This window comes from Trichechus manatus, unplaced genomic scaffold (assembly GCF_000243295.1).
Source record: "Trichechus manatus latirostris isolate Lorelei unplaced genomic scaffold, TriManLat1.0 scaffold00081, whole genome shotgun sequence".
NCBI lineage: Eukaryota > Metazoa > Chordata > Mammalia > Sirenia > Trichechidae > Trichechus > Trichechus manatus.
In genome coordinates, this window is record NW_004444017.1 from 11,615,357 (window position 1) to 11,628,123 (window position 12,767).

General features: G+C 39.9%; 2 non-coding genes across 2 annotated transcripts; both read left to right on the forward strand.

Annotated features, from left to right (window-relative positions):
* The first annotated feature begins 11,131 nt into the window (after window positions 1-11,131).
* Window positions 11,132-11,203, forward strand: TRNAD-GUC (transfer RNA aspartic acid (anticodon GUC)). Its single transcript has one exon. It is a non-coding gene; the product is annotated as a tRNA-Asp (tRNA).
* A 610-nt stretch (window positions 11,204-11,813) lies between these two features.
* Window positions 11,814-11,885, forward strand: TRNAW-CCA (transfer RNA tryptophan (anticodon CCA)). The gene has a single exon. It is a non-coding gene; the product is annotated as a tRNA-Trp (tRNA).
* The last annotated feature ends 882 nt before the right edge of the window (window positions 11,886-12,767 follow it).

Below are 12,767 nucleotides of genomic sequence, written 5' to 3' on the forward strand. Positions count from 1 at the left end.
TTATCTGTGTAATGAAAGAAGTGAAAAGATCTCTAAAGTTCCTGCCAGCTCTTCAAAACCTGTGATTTTTAACTATGGCCAACTGTGCATTATAATGAAAAGCAAAGACAATTCCTATCTCCTTCTACCAGAGTCCCATAAGCAGCAACCCCTCCACTTGCTAGCTCCCAAATCTCCACATACTCTTTCACTAGCTCTGAGCCTCTTCATTAGTGGATTCCTCTCCCAGGACTGCTGGAAATCCTCTCCCTCTTCTCTTTCAAAGTTCATCGTCCTTGGAGGCCCAGCTGAAAAGTAAGTCTTCCATCACAGCAGGCAGAGATAGACCTTCCTTCTCTGCAATCCCATAGTACTTTGCACATGCTTCTATCATTTTCTATCTGTGGGATCTTAACCTCTCTGTGCCTCAGTTTCCTCATCTGTAAAAGGGATCAAACTCATAGGATTGTAATAAGGATTAAATGGGTTAAAATGGTGCCTAGCACATAGTAGACTCAAAATAAGCATTAACTATGCCTCCACCATAGCCATAGCACTTAACAAGTTGTTTTGTAACTAACCGCCAGTTAAAGGGTCTACCTCCCCCATGGAACTTGAGTTCCTTGAGGGCAGGAAGTGAATCTTACTCCTATTTTTGTCACAATGCCTAGCTCCATATCTAGCATGAAGAAAAATAAAGATTTATGTTCGAACAATGAGAAGGGAAAGAGTGAAGCATTGATTGAACACAAGGGGAACAAATTTTTGCCTCTCACTTTTATCTTTCGATAATTGTATAAATAAATTAGGCTAGGAAATAGTGAAGTATGAGCATCCTCAATAGATTGGTTTTCTTAATAATCTAAACACATACTCATCTAGGTCTGTCTTCCAGGCCCAAATTATAAACACTCATTCTTGAATTTTAACGTTTATGGACGGATAGTTCCCACATTTGCATAGGAAACTGTGGATACAATAGATGTATATAATGTTTCTGTGAATGAGTGATTATAAGAATCCAAAAACTACCCAGGAGCAGTTTAGGCTGTTCTTTAATTATGGGATAGGAGAGAAGGGAAAAGGAAATGTTGGGTAGTAAGTTGGCACAGCATTATACTCAAAGGCTGAATTAAGAAAGTGAGAATAATAGAGAAGAAAAAGAAGAAAGAAAAACTAGCTCTACTTATATTTTTGTCACAATGCCTAGCTCCATACCTAGCATGAAGAATAATAAATAAAGGTTTATATTCTAAAAATGACAAGGGAAAGAAAAGAGTGAAGCATTGATTGAACTGGAGGGGAACAAATTTTTGCCTCTCACTTTTATCTTTGGATTATTATCATTGTTCTTAGGATAAAAACAAAAGCCCTTTAAGTGATTGAAAAGATAAGACACAGCTTCGGAGAAAATATTTGTAAAACACATATCTAATTAAAAAAAAAAATTGGTAACCAGAATAAAGAACTTTCAAAACTCAATAATAATTTTAAAAATCCAGTTAAAAATGGGCAAAAGATTTGAAGAATTACATAAGTCCATGAGAAGGTGCTCTACGTCATTAATCATTAGGGAATTGAAAAGCTGCTCAACATCACTAATCATCAGGGAAATTCGAATTAACACCACAATAAGATACCACTACAGACCTATTAGAATGACTAACATCAAAAAAAAACTTACAATACCAAATGCTAGGAAAAATATGGAGCAACAAGTACTCTCATGTATTGTTTGTGGGACTGCAAAATGGTGCAGCCACTTAGGAAAACAGTTTGGCAATTTCTTACAAAGGTAAATATACACTTTTATAAAACCCAGTAATTTTATGCTTAGGTATTGACCCTACAGAAATGAAGACGTGTCCACACGAAATCCTGTACACCAAGTTTATAACACCTATATTTATAATAGCCAAAAACTGTAAAAAACCTAAATGTCCATCAACGGGTGAGTGAATAAATAAACATCCATGCAATGGAATACTAATTAGCAATTTAAAAAGAACAAACTTCTGATACAGGCAACAACATAGACACCTCTCAAAAAAGCATTACGTTAAATGAAAAAAAGGCTACATACTAGATGATTCCATTATTTTGACATTCTGGAAGTGGATATCAAATCAGCAGTTGCCTGGAAATGGGGAGAGAATTGACCTCAAAAAGGCACAAAGCACAACAAAGTAAATAATTTTTTTTTTTTTTTTAAAGGCACAAAGGAATGTTGTTGTGGGTGGAAGTAATGGGGGAGATGGAAATAGTTTATATCTTGATTTTAGTCAAATTCATAGAAGTATACACAAAAAAAAGAGTGAATTTTACCCTATGTAAATTATACCTCAAGAAACCTTAAATAAATGAATAGCAATGAATAAATGGTAATGCTCTCTTTCCTCTTCCCTCAGCCCCAATAACCACTAATAAACTTTTGTTTCTGTGCACTTGCCTATTCTAAATATTACATACAAATGGAGTCATACAGGATTTGTCCTTTTGATTCTGACCTATTTCACGCAGCATAATGTTTTCAAGATTCATCCAAGTCACAGCACATATCAGAGCTTCATTTCTCTTTATGGCTGAGCAATAGTCCACATTTTATTTATCCATTCACCTACTGATGGACACTTGCGTTGTTTCCATCTTTTGGCTATTGTGAATAATGCTGAATGAATATTGGTGAACAAGTATCTGTGTGAGTTCTTGCTTTCAATTCATTGGGGCATACACTTAAGAGTGAGATTGCTGAGTCATATGGTAATTCTAGTTTAACTTCTTGAAGAATTGCCAATCCGTTTTTCACAGCAGTTGCACCATTATACATTCACACCAGCAATGGATGGGGGGTTCCAATTTCTCCATATCCTCACCAGCACTTGTTATTTCCCATTTTTCTGATATTAGCCATCCTAGTGGGTGTGACAAAGTAAAATGTTGTAATGATATGTGCAAAGACCTGGAGTTAGAAAACCAAAAGAGAAGAACACGCTCGGCATTTCTCAAGCTGAAAGAACTGAAGAAAATATTCAAGCCTCAAGTTGCAATAGTGAAGGATTCTATGAGGAAAATATTAAACGACACAGAAAGCATCAAAAGATGGAAGGAATACGCAGAGTCACTGTATCAAAAAGAATTGGTTGACATTCAGCCATTTCAGGAGGTAGCATATGATCAAGAAATCGATGGTACTGAAGGAAGAAGTCCAAGCTGCACTGAAAGCATTGGTGAAAAACAAGGCTCCAGGAATTGACAGAATACCAACTGAGATGTTTCAACAAACGGATGCAGCGCTGGAGGTGCTCATTCGTCAATGCCAAGAAATTTGGAAGACAGCTACCTGGCCAACCAACTGAAAGAGATACATATTTGTACCTATTCCAAAGAAAGATGACCCAACAGAATGTGGAAATTATTGAACAATATCATTAATATCACACACAAGTAAAATTTTGCTGAAGATCATTCAAAACTGTTTGTAGCAGTCCATCGACAGGGAACTGCGAGAAATTCAAGCTGGATTCAGAAGAGGACATGGAACAAGGGATATCATGGCTGATGTCAGATGGATATCAGAAAGATATTTACCTGTGTTTTATTGACTATGCAAAGGCATTCAAATATGTGGATCATAACAAATTATGGATAACATTTCGAAGAATGGGAATTCCAGAACACTTAATTGTGCTCATGAAGAACCTGTACATAGATCAAGAGGAAGTTGTTCAAACAGAACAAGGGGATACTGCATGGTTTAAAGTCAGGAAAGGTGTGTGTCAGGGTTATATCCTTTCACCATACTTATTCAATCTGTATGCTGAGTAAATAATCCGAGAAGCTGGACTATATGAAGAACAGCATGACAGGATTGGAGGAAGACTCATTAACAACCTGAGTTATGCAGGTGATACAACCTTGCTTGCTGAAAGCAAAAATGACTTGAAGCACTTGCTGATGAAGATCAAAGACCACAGCCTTCAGTATGGATTACACCTCATCATAAAGAAAATAAAAATCCTCACAACTGGACCAATAAGCAACATCATGATATGTGGAGAAAATATTGAAGTTTTGTCAAGGATTTCATTTTACTTGGATCCACAATCAACACCCATCGAAGCAGCAGTCAGGAAATCACATGACACATTGCCTTGGGCAAATCTGCTACAAAAGCCCCTTAAAATGTTAAAAAGCAAAGATGTCACTTTGAGGACTAAGGTGAGCCTGACCCAAGCCATGGTATTTTCACTTGCCTCACATGCATGTGAAAACTAGACAATGAATAAGGAAGACTTAAGAAGAAGTGATGCCTTTGAATTATGGTGTTGGCGAAGAATATACCACGGACTGCCAGAAGAATGAACAAATCTGTCTTGGAAGAAGTACAGCCAGAATGCTCATTAGAGATAAGGATGGCAACTCTTTGTCTCATGTACTTAGGACATGTTATCAGGAGGGACCAGTCCCTGGAGACGGACACCATACTTGTTAAAGTAGAAGGTCAGCAAAAAAGAGGAAGACCCTAAAAGCCTGTGAGCAGCCATAGAAGATACTCCACTAGTCTCACCCCTTTGGGAGCAAGGGAGAATGACGAAAACAAGACACTAGGGAAAGATTAGTCCAAAGGACTAATGGACCACAGCTACCATGGCCTCCGCCAGAATGAGTCTACTACAACTAGATGGTGCCCCGCTACCACCACTGACTGCTCTGACAGGGATCATAACAGAGGGTTCTGGACAGAGTTAAGAAAAATGTAGAACAAAATTCTACCTCACAAAAAAAGACCAGACTTACTGGCCTAACAGAGACTGGAGAAACCCTGAGAGTATGGTCCTCGGACACCCTTTTAGCTCAGTAATGAAGTCACTCCTGAGGTTCACCCTTCAGCCAAAGATTAGACAGGCCCATAAAACAAAAAGAGACTAACGGCATACAACAGCCCAGGGACAAGGACTAGAAGGCAGGAGGGGACAAGAAAGCTGGTAATAGGGAACCCAATGTCGTCGAGAAGGGAAAGTATTGACATGTCGTGGGGTTGTTAACCAATGTCATAAAACAATACGTGTACTAACTGTTTAATGAGAAACTATTTGTTCCGTAAACCTTCATTTAAAGTACAACTTAAAAAAAATTTTTTTTTTAAAGAAGAAGAGGAAGACCCTCAATGAGATGGATTGACACAGTGGCTGCAACAATAGGCTGGATCATAACAACAATTTTGAGGAGTGCAGGACTGGGCAGTGTTTCGTTCTGTTGTACATGAGGTCGCTATGAGTTGGAATTGATTTGATGACACCTAACAATTAACAACAACAGTAGATGTGAAATAATATCTTATTGTAGTTTTGATTTGCATTTCCCTAATGTCTAACAGTGGTGTTGAGCATTTTTCCTGTCCTTATTGACCATTTGTATATCTTCTTTAGAGAAATTTCTATTGAAGTCCTTTGACCATTTTTTGTTCGAGCTGTTTGTCTTTTTCCTGTTGAGTTGTAGTTCTTTATATATTCTGTATATTAAACCCTGATAAGATACATGGTTAACAAATATTTTCTCCCATTCTGTGGGTTATCTCTTCACTGTTAATAAATTCCTTTGACATACAAACATTTTTAATTTTGATGAAGTCCAATTTATCTATTTTGTCTTTGGTTGCTCAAGTTTTTGGTGTCATATCTAAGAATTAACTCCTGAAAATTAGGTCTCAAAGCATTGTCCCTATGATTTCTTCTCAGAATTTTATGGTTCTAGGTCTTGTCTTTATGTCATTGACCCATTTTGAGTTAATTTTCATATATGGTATGAGAGGTATGGATCCAATTTGATTCTTTTGCATGTAAAGATCCCAGCAACATTTATGGAAGACACTATTCTTTCCCCCATTGAATGGACTTGGTACCCTTATCAAACATCAGTTGGCCATACATGTAAGACTTTATTTCTGGACTCTCAATTCTATTCCATTGGTCTATATGTCTATCCTTATACCAGTATCAGACTGTTTTGATTACTGTAGCTTTATAGTATGTTTTGAAATTGGGGGGTATGGGTCTTCCTACTTTGTTCTTCTTTTTCAAGACTGCTTTGGCTATTCGGGGTCCTTAGCAATTACATTTGAATTTGAGAATTGGCTTTTCCATTTCTGCAAAAAAGACTTTTGAAATTTTGATAAGGATTGCATTGAATCTACAGATCATTTTGCGTAGTATTGACATCTTGACAAAAATATTAAGTTTTCTCCATAAGCCCATGTCTTCCCATTTATTTAGCTTTTCTTTAACTTCTTTCAGCAATGTTGCATAGTTTTCAGTAAACAAGTCTTTCACTTCCCTGCTTAAATTTATTCCTAGGCATTTAATTCTTTTAGATGCTATTATAAACGGAATTGTTTTCTTAATTCCTTTCTCAGACTGTTCATTGCTGGCGTATAGAAACGCAACTGATTTTTGTGTGTTGATCTTGTACCCTGCCACTTTGCTGAATTCACTTATTAGCTCTAGTGGCTTTCTTGTGGGTTCTTTGGGATTTTCTCATCTAGGACCATGTCATCTGTGAATAGAGAGTTTTACTTCTCCCTTTCCAATTTGGATACCTTTTATTTCCTTTACTTGCCTAATTGCTCTGGCTAGGACTTTCTGTATAATGTTGAATAGCAGTAGTGAAAGCTGGCATCCTTGTCTTGATCCTGATCTTAGAGGGAAAGTTTTCAATCTTTTATCATTGAGTATGATGTTAGCTGGGGGGTTTTCTTAAATGCCCTTTATCATGTTGAGGAATTTCCCTTCTAGTTTGTGGAGTGTTTTTATCATGAAAGAGTTTTGGATTTTGTCAAATGCCTTTTCTGCGTCAATTGAGATGATCGTGTGATTTTTCCCCTTCATTCTATTAATGTTATGTAATACATTGATTTCCTTATGTTGGGATATGCTAGGAGACCTTGCATTGTCCCACTCCCATTAGCCTCCCCAGCCTCATCTCTTCCTTGCTCTCATACTCTCTCTGCTTCTCTCTAGCCACTTCACCCTTCTTTTAAACCTTATACTCATTACATTTCCTCAGTCCCCATAACCTTTACACATCCAGTTCTGTCTGTCTAGAAAGTTCTTCCCTCCCCTTTTGTGAAGCTTACTTCTTTTTCATTGTTGAGATCATTGTTTCCTCAAGAAAGCCTTCCCTGATCTCTGTGACTAGATTACACCCCCTTATAAGCTTTTTTAACACAGTGTGTATCTTCTTCTTAGTAAACTGTCGCAGTTGTAATGTTACATTTTTTGTTATTCTTTGGTTATTAATAGGTGTCTCCTCCATTTAAATGAAAGCTCCTTGAGAATGGGGTCTGTCTTTGTGGTTCGATGGATTGCTTTTGTGTGGCCTTTTAGCCATAGTCTTGAAACTCCCACCCAAGTAATTGAGTGGGACTGTGCAAATAAGGCAACTGTGGCTCACCAAGGGCAATGGTCAGTTTTGCCTTAAAAGAGAGCCAATTCCAGAGCAGAGAGAGGATCCCACCACCACCAAGGAAGAAGAGCCAGTGCGTCTTTCGGACCTGGGTTCCCCATGCTGAGAAGCTCCTGGAACCAGGAGACCAAGACACAGAGAGCTGTAACACAATAGACGGCAAGAAGTGGTGGCAAGAAACAATGACAGGAGAGACCGGCACAGCGGGCTTCCCATCCATGGAATGGGAAAGCTGAGTGTCTTTTGGCAGGAGGATTCCTGGAGGAGTAGAGTGCTTCCAGGAACTTGGTGAAGCTAGGTTTGCCAACTGTCTTAGTCATCTAGTGCCGCTATAACAGAAATACCACAAGTGGATGGTTTTAACGAAAAGAAATTTATTTCCTCACAGTCAAAGTAGGCTAAAAGTCCAAATTCAGGGAGTCAGCTCCAGGGGAAGCCTTTCTCTCTCAGCCTTCTCATCAATGTTCCCCTGGACTAGGAGCTTCTTGGCGCAGGGACCCCAGTCCAAAGGACGCGCTCTGCTCCCGGCACTGCTTTCTTGATGGTATGAGGTCCCCAACTCTCTATTTGTTTCCCTTTCCTTTTATCTCTTGAGAGATAAAAGGTGGTGCAGGCCACACCCCAGGGAAACTCCCTTTACATTGGATCAGGGGTGTGACCTGGTAAAGATGGTGTTACAATCCCACCCTAATCCTCTTTAACATAAAATTACAATCACAAAGTGGAGGCCAACCACACAATTCTGGGAATCATGGCCCAGCCAAATTGATACACACATTTTTGGGGGGACATAATTCAAACCATGACACCAACCCATGGAGCTAGAGGTGAGTGCCTTTGGACCAAGTCTTACTGGCAGAGTGGGGTGCCTCTGGGCACTTATTGGCAGAGCTAAAAGAGCTTTGTAACACTTGCCCCTGAGCTGGGCAGAGGTTGAGGGGTCAGAGAGAGGTTTGCTTGCAGCATGGTTGGGAAGAGGCTATCCTGATAGAAGAACTATCCTGAGTGTTCCTGAATCTGAATTGTAACCTGTTACTTCCCTAATAAACCCTATAATCATGAGTACTGAACCCAGCAAAGAAGTAGAGAGTGCTGTGGGAGAGACAGTTTGTGTCAGAATTGGTAAAGATGGCAGAGAGAGGAGGCATGTCTGATCTCTGCCTCACAGGGATCAGCCTTGGGCTGTTGATCTTGATTCTCCTTCTCCCTTGTGAAGTTAGAGGAGGTCAGACACCATCCCCATGCCATTTATACAGTCCTTGTTCATCAGTGTATCCCTGGAACCCAGCACAGTGCCTGGCCCACACAGTGAGTACTCAATTATATCCAACTGCCTACTCAATGTCTCAATCTTAACACATCCAAAACTGCAATGTTAATATTCCCCCAAAACACTGCTCTACCTGCAGGACTCCATGTTGCATAACTCCAACGAGTGCTATACACCGAGCAGTCTATGTGAATGGCATCCTGCTTCTTCCCCAGTTGTACAATGCACAGCCATTCACGTGGACTACAATATAAATGGTACCCTCTGGAGTCATCCCTTAGTCTCCCCCATCTCAGTGGATGGTAACTCCATCCTTCAAATTGCTCAAGTTAAAAATTCTAGAAGCATCTTTGACTCCTCTTTTTCTCTTACACTTCAATCTATCAGGAAATCCTATTGGCTCTATCTTTAAAATATGTCCAGCACCTCTCTCCTTCTCCACCACTACCACACCTGAGTTATTGCAGACCTCATTAGTCCCTCTGCTTCTGCTCTTGCCCCACTACAGTCTACTCTCAACCCAAAGACCCTTTAAAACATAAATCAGATCATGTCACTTCTCTGTTCAAAATGCTTTAATGGCTCTCCATTTTCCTCAGAATAAAATCCAAAGTCTTTGCAATGACCTCTAAGGCCCCACAAGCCTCCCAGATCACTACATGGTTACATCCTTTACTTTCTTCAAGTCTGTTCAAATGTTACCTTCTAATGAAGCCTACCTTGACCCATCCTATGAATTGTCACTCTCCAAACCCCCTTACTCTATTTTTTTCCTATTTCCACTCTTGTTACTTTACTATTTATTTATTATGTTAATTGTTTATTGTCTGTCTTCCTTCTGCTAGAATGTAAGCTCCACCAGAAGATTTACTCACTGTTACCTCCCCATGCATCTAAAATAATGTCTAGAATATATTAAGTTCAATAGTGAATGAATAACTACAGTGGCTGCCAATTACAGATTAGTAAATATTAATACAGGAATAAATATGACACATATGTTATGATACTAGGTATAAAGTTTGTCTCTCCACTGCATGTATTTATTTGTTAATACACCTGAATGTGGATCAGTGAAGTAGGGTGAAAATTGCACAGGATTTGAAGTCAAGACTTCGGGAATTCCTGGCCTCTCACCACTTCCTAGCTGTGTGACCCTAGAAAAGAGTCTATTTATCAACCTGTAAAACGAGGATTAAAAACACGCTATATTGACCTCACAAGGCTGTTGAGGATGAAATGAATGTAAACTGTGAAAAGCTATACAAACAGTTGTAATTATTTAAGCAGAATAAGATTTGAAACTCACTAACATCGATTGCCATCATGATATTTACCTCCAGAGAGTTCTGTGCCCTCTGTATTGTCAGTCAGATTTTAACCTTTAGTTTCTTCCAATGCTGACGGTGAGAAATCTCGGAACTCCCTTACCCTGTTCAGGTTAAGTACCCTCTCTTTTCCTTTCCTTTTTAGGAAAATGGACAGCAGGTGCTGGGTTCCCTGCTCCCTGATCTCTGCTGACTCCGACTGTTTCTTAGTTTACCCAGGGAGGAAAAAGTAACGACATATGTGTATGAACTCTGCCATAGCTTTAACAGCATGTAAGTGGAGAAGGTGTTGTATCTTTTGAAGGGACAAAGATTAAACCTATTCTCTCAGTGTGGAAACAGGGAAGCAAACAGGCAACTCATGAGACCTGGGTTCCCAGTGCCCTGCAGCTCTGCCAGCTGAGAGATTTGGGGCAAGTCCATTAAACCTTACCAGGAAATGGGAATCATCGTAATTATTATCACAGTGCCCCTCTGACCTCACAAAAAAGTTAGTGAAGAGTCAAAATAAGGCCCTAGGAACACTGAGTTTTTTTTAATCGTTTCATGTGTTAAGAGTGAAGAAAAAAACATGTAAAACAGGCCTCAGAAATTGCCATTTGTTTAATGTCTGCAGTAATTATCCCTTTTATCAGCAAAAAATATAATCTACAATTTCTAAAAATACATTAATTCATAGTACACTAGAAGCAATGGATTCTGTAAGACACATAAGTTTAAGTTCTATGATGAACTCTTTCAATCACGTCAGCTTCTCTGTGACTCTGAATACACCTATTGAGAGATAATGTCAAAAGCTTAACATGTTGAAGCCCGCGTGGCACCTCTGTGAAGAGACTAGATACTGTTTAAGGATCAACACCACGCACTGGAAGCATATATTGTTTCACTGATTCTAAACCAAAGCTTTACACATAAGAGAAAAGAGCCCGAGCAATCCAGAGTACAACGAGTTGAGTGAGCAGTGGTTTCAAGAATCCGAGTTTTCAGGCTTCCGGTGACTGGCGGAAGAAAGGCCAACTCCATAGACCCAAAAAAAAAAAAAAAACTTTCTTTACCTTGGAGAAGAAGTGGAACAAGCTGTTTTAACGGTTCCTCGTTAGTATAGTGGTGAGTATCCCCGCCTGTCACGCGGGAGACCGGGGTTCAATTCCCCGACGGGGAGGCTGACGCTTTTGATTGGCTTTTTCTTTCGTTCTTTTCGGGTAATCTCAACGTTAGACTCTGTCAAATACAATACGCTGATGTATTTTGTGCGTGCACAACCATGTTTTTTCAAAAAGGCGATTTTTAAGCTTAATGCACTGAAATGCAAGCTTCCTCTGACAAAAAGGGAGGAGACGTAGGAAGAAAACGTACTGCATGGGCTGAGCTCTATCAGCCGCAATTTGGCAAAGGCCTGCGCATGCGCAGTTGTCGCACCGCCAGATTCCAACTCGAGGTCAAGAACTCGGCCCGCGAGACCGGTAGAGGGAGTAAAGAGAAATGGCGGAGTCTCCGCCTATAATGAGAAAGTGCAGGGTGGGTGACAGCGGAAATCGCTTGCTAAAAGGGAGGAAGGGCCAATTTCCTTTGACCATGGGGACCCGTCTGAATAGGAAACCCTGTTCTCTGTCCTCCGCTGGTTCCATCTCAACTTAGGTAGAAGGCTAGCTGTCAGGAAAACTGAGGCGCAGCCTGGGTGGAGGCGAAAATAGACGAAAAGGTGGGGCGTGCCCGGAAGAGACGTCATGATAATAGAGTTCTAAGACACTGTGCGAGCCCAGGTCGACCAAGACCTCGTGGCGCAACGGTAGCGCGTCTGACTCCAGATCAGAAGGCTGCGTGTTCGAATCACGTCGGGGTCATGGGTGTTTTTGTTTTTTTAATTTTCATTGCTTTTTAAACCACTGAATCTATAAAATTAGATGTATTCCCGCCATTATTTGAAAATACTGTTAATATTAGTATTAAATCTTCTGCCTTCAAATATCGTACTGGTAATCCTTAGTGTTCGAAAAGGTAAGGCTCATTATGTATTGAAGAGTCTAAAATCTGATTGTACTTTTCGGCCTTGTAAAGTGAGTTTTTTGTCACTTAATGTGCATGATGCATACAATGTGGAGTGCTACTGCTGTGCATAGGTGGGCATATCAGTGAACTTGGTCCTTTACAGGAAATGTACGGTATACAAGTTCTTTTTCCAAAAAGGTTTTAGGCTGTAAACTTTTGAATTTATTTAGCCCTTCAGGTGTGCTGAAACAGTAGCCACTGAAAACTATGGAGCACAGTTCTCTTCTGACATACATGGGGTTACCATGAGTCGGAATCCACCCCGTGGCGACTGGTTTTTCTGGTGTGCCAGGGACTGTCCTAAGTGAATTTAGGGGGGCTGGGAGGGACCTTACCAAGTTTGATTAATAAACCCCTTTTACAGATGAGGCTGTGACACACACAGGAAAAGTGACTTGCCAAGGGTCACCCAAGATTCCAAATCAAGTGACTGGCTCCAGATACCCCACTTTAATGTTTTCCAACAAAGGCGGAAACAAATTGTTTAAAGAACGTACTAGAAGCCGTTGTTGGACTTCAGCGATACATCAATGTGCCTTTTATATTTTCACCAATCCATGCGAGTGGTGACAAGTAACATACAACTTTTGACTATTAATCTTTTTAATAGCAGGGAGCAAAGCTTACTCATTCACCTTTGTAAGTTCCAGGACTCTTGGTATTGAATAATGCCTTAG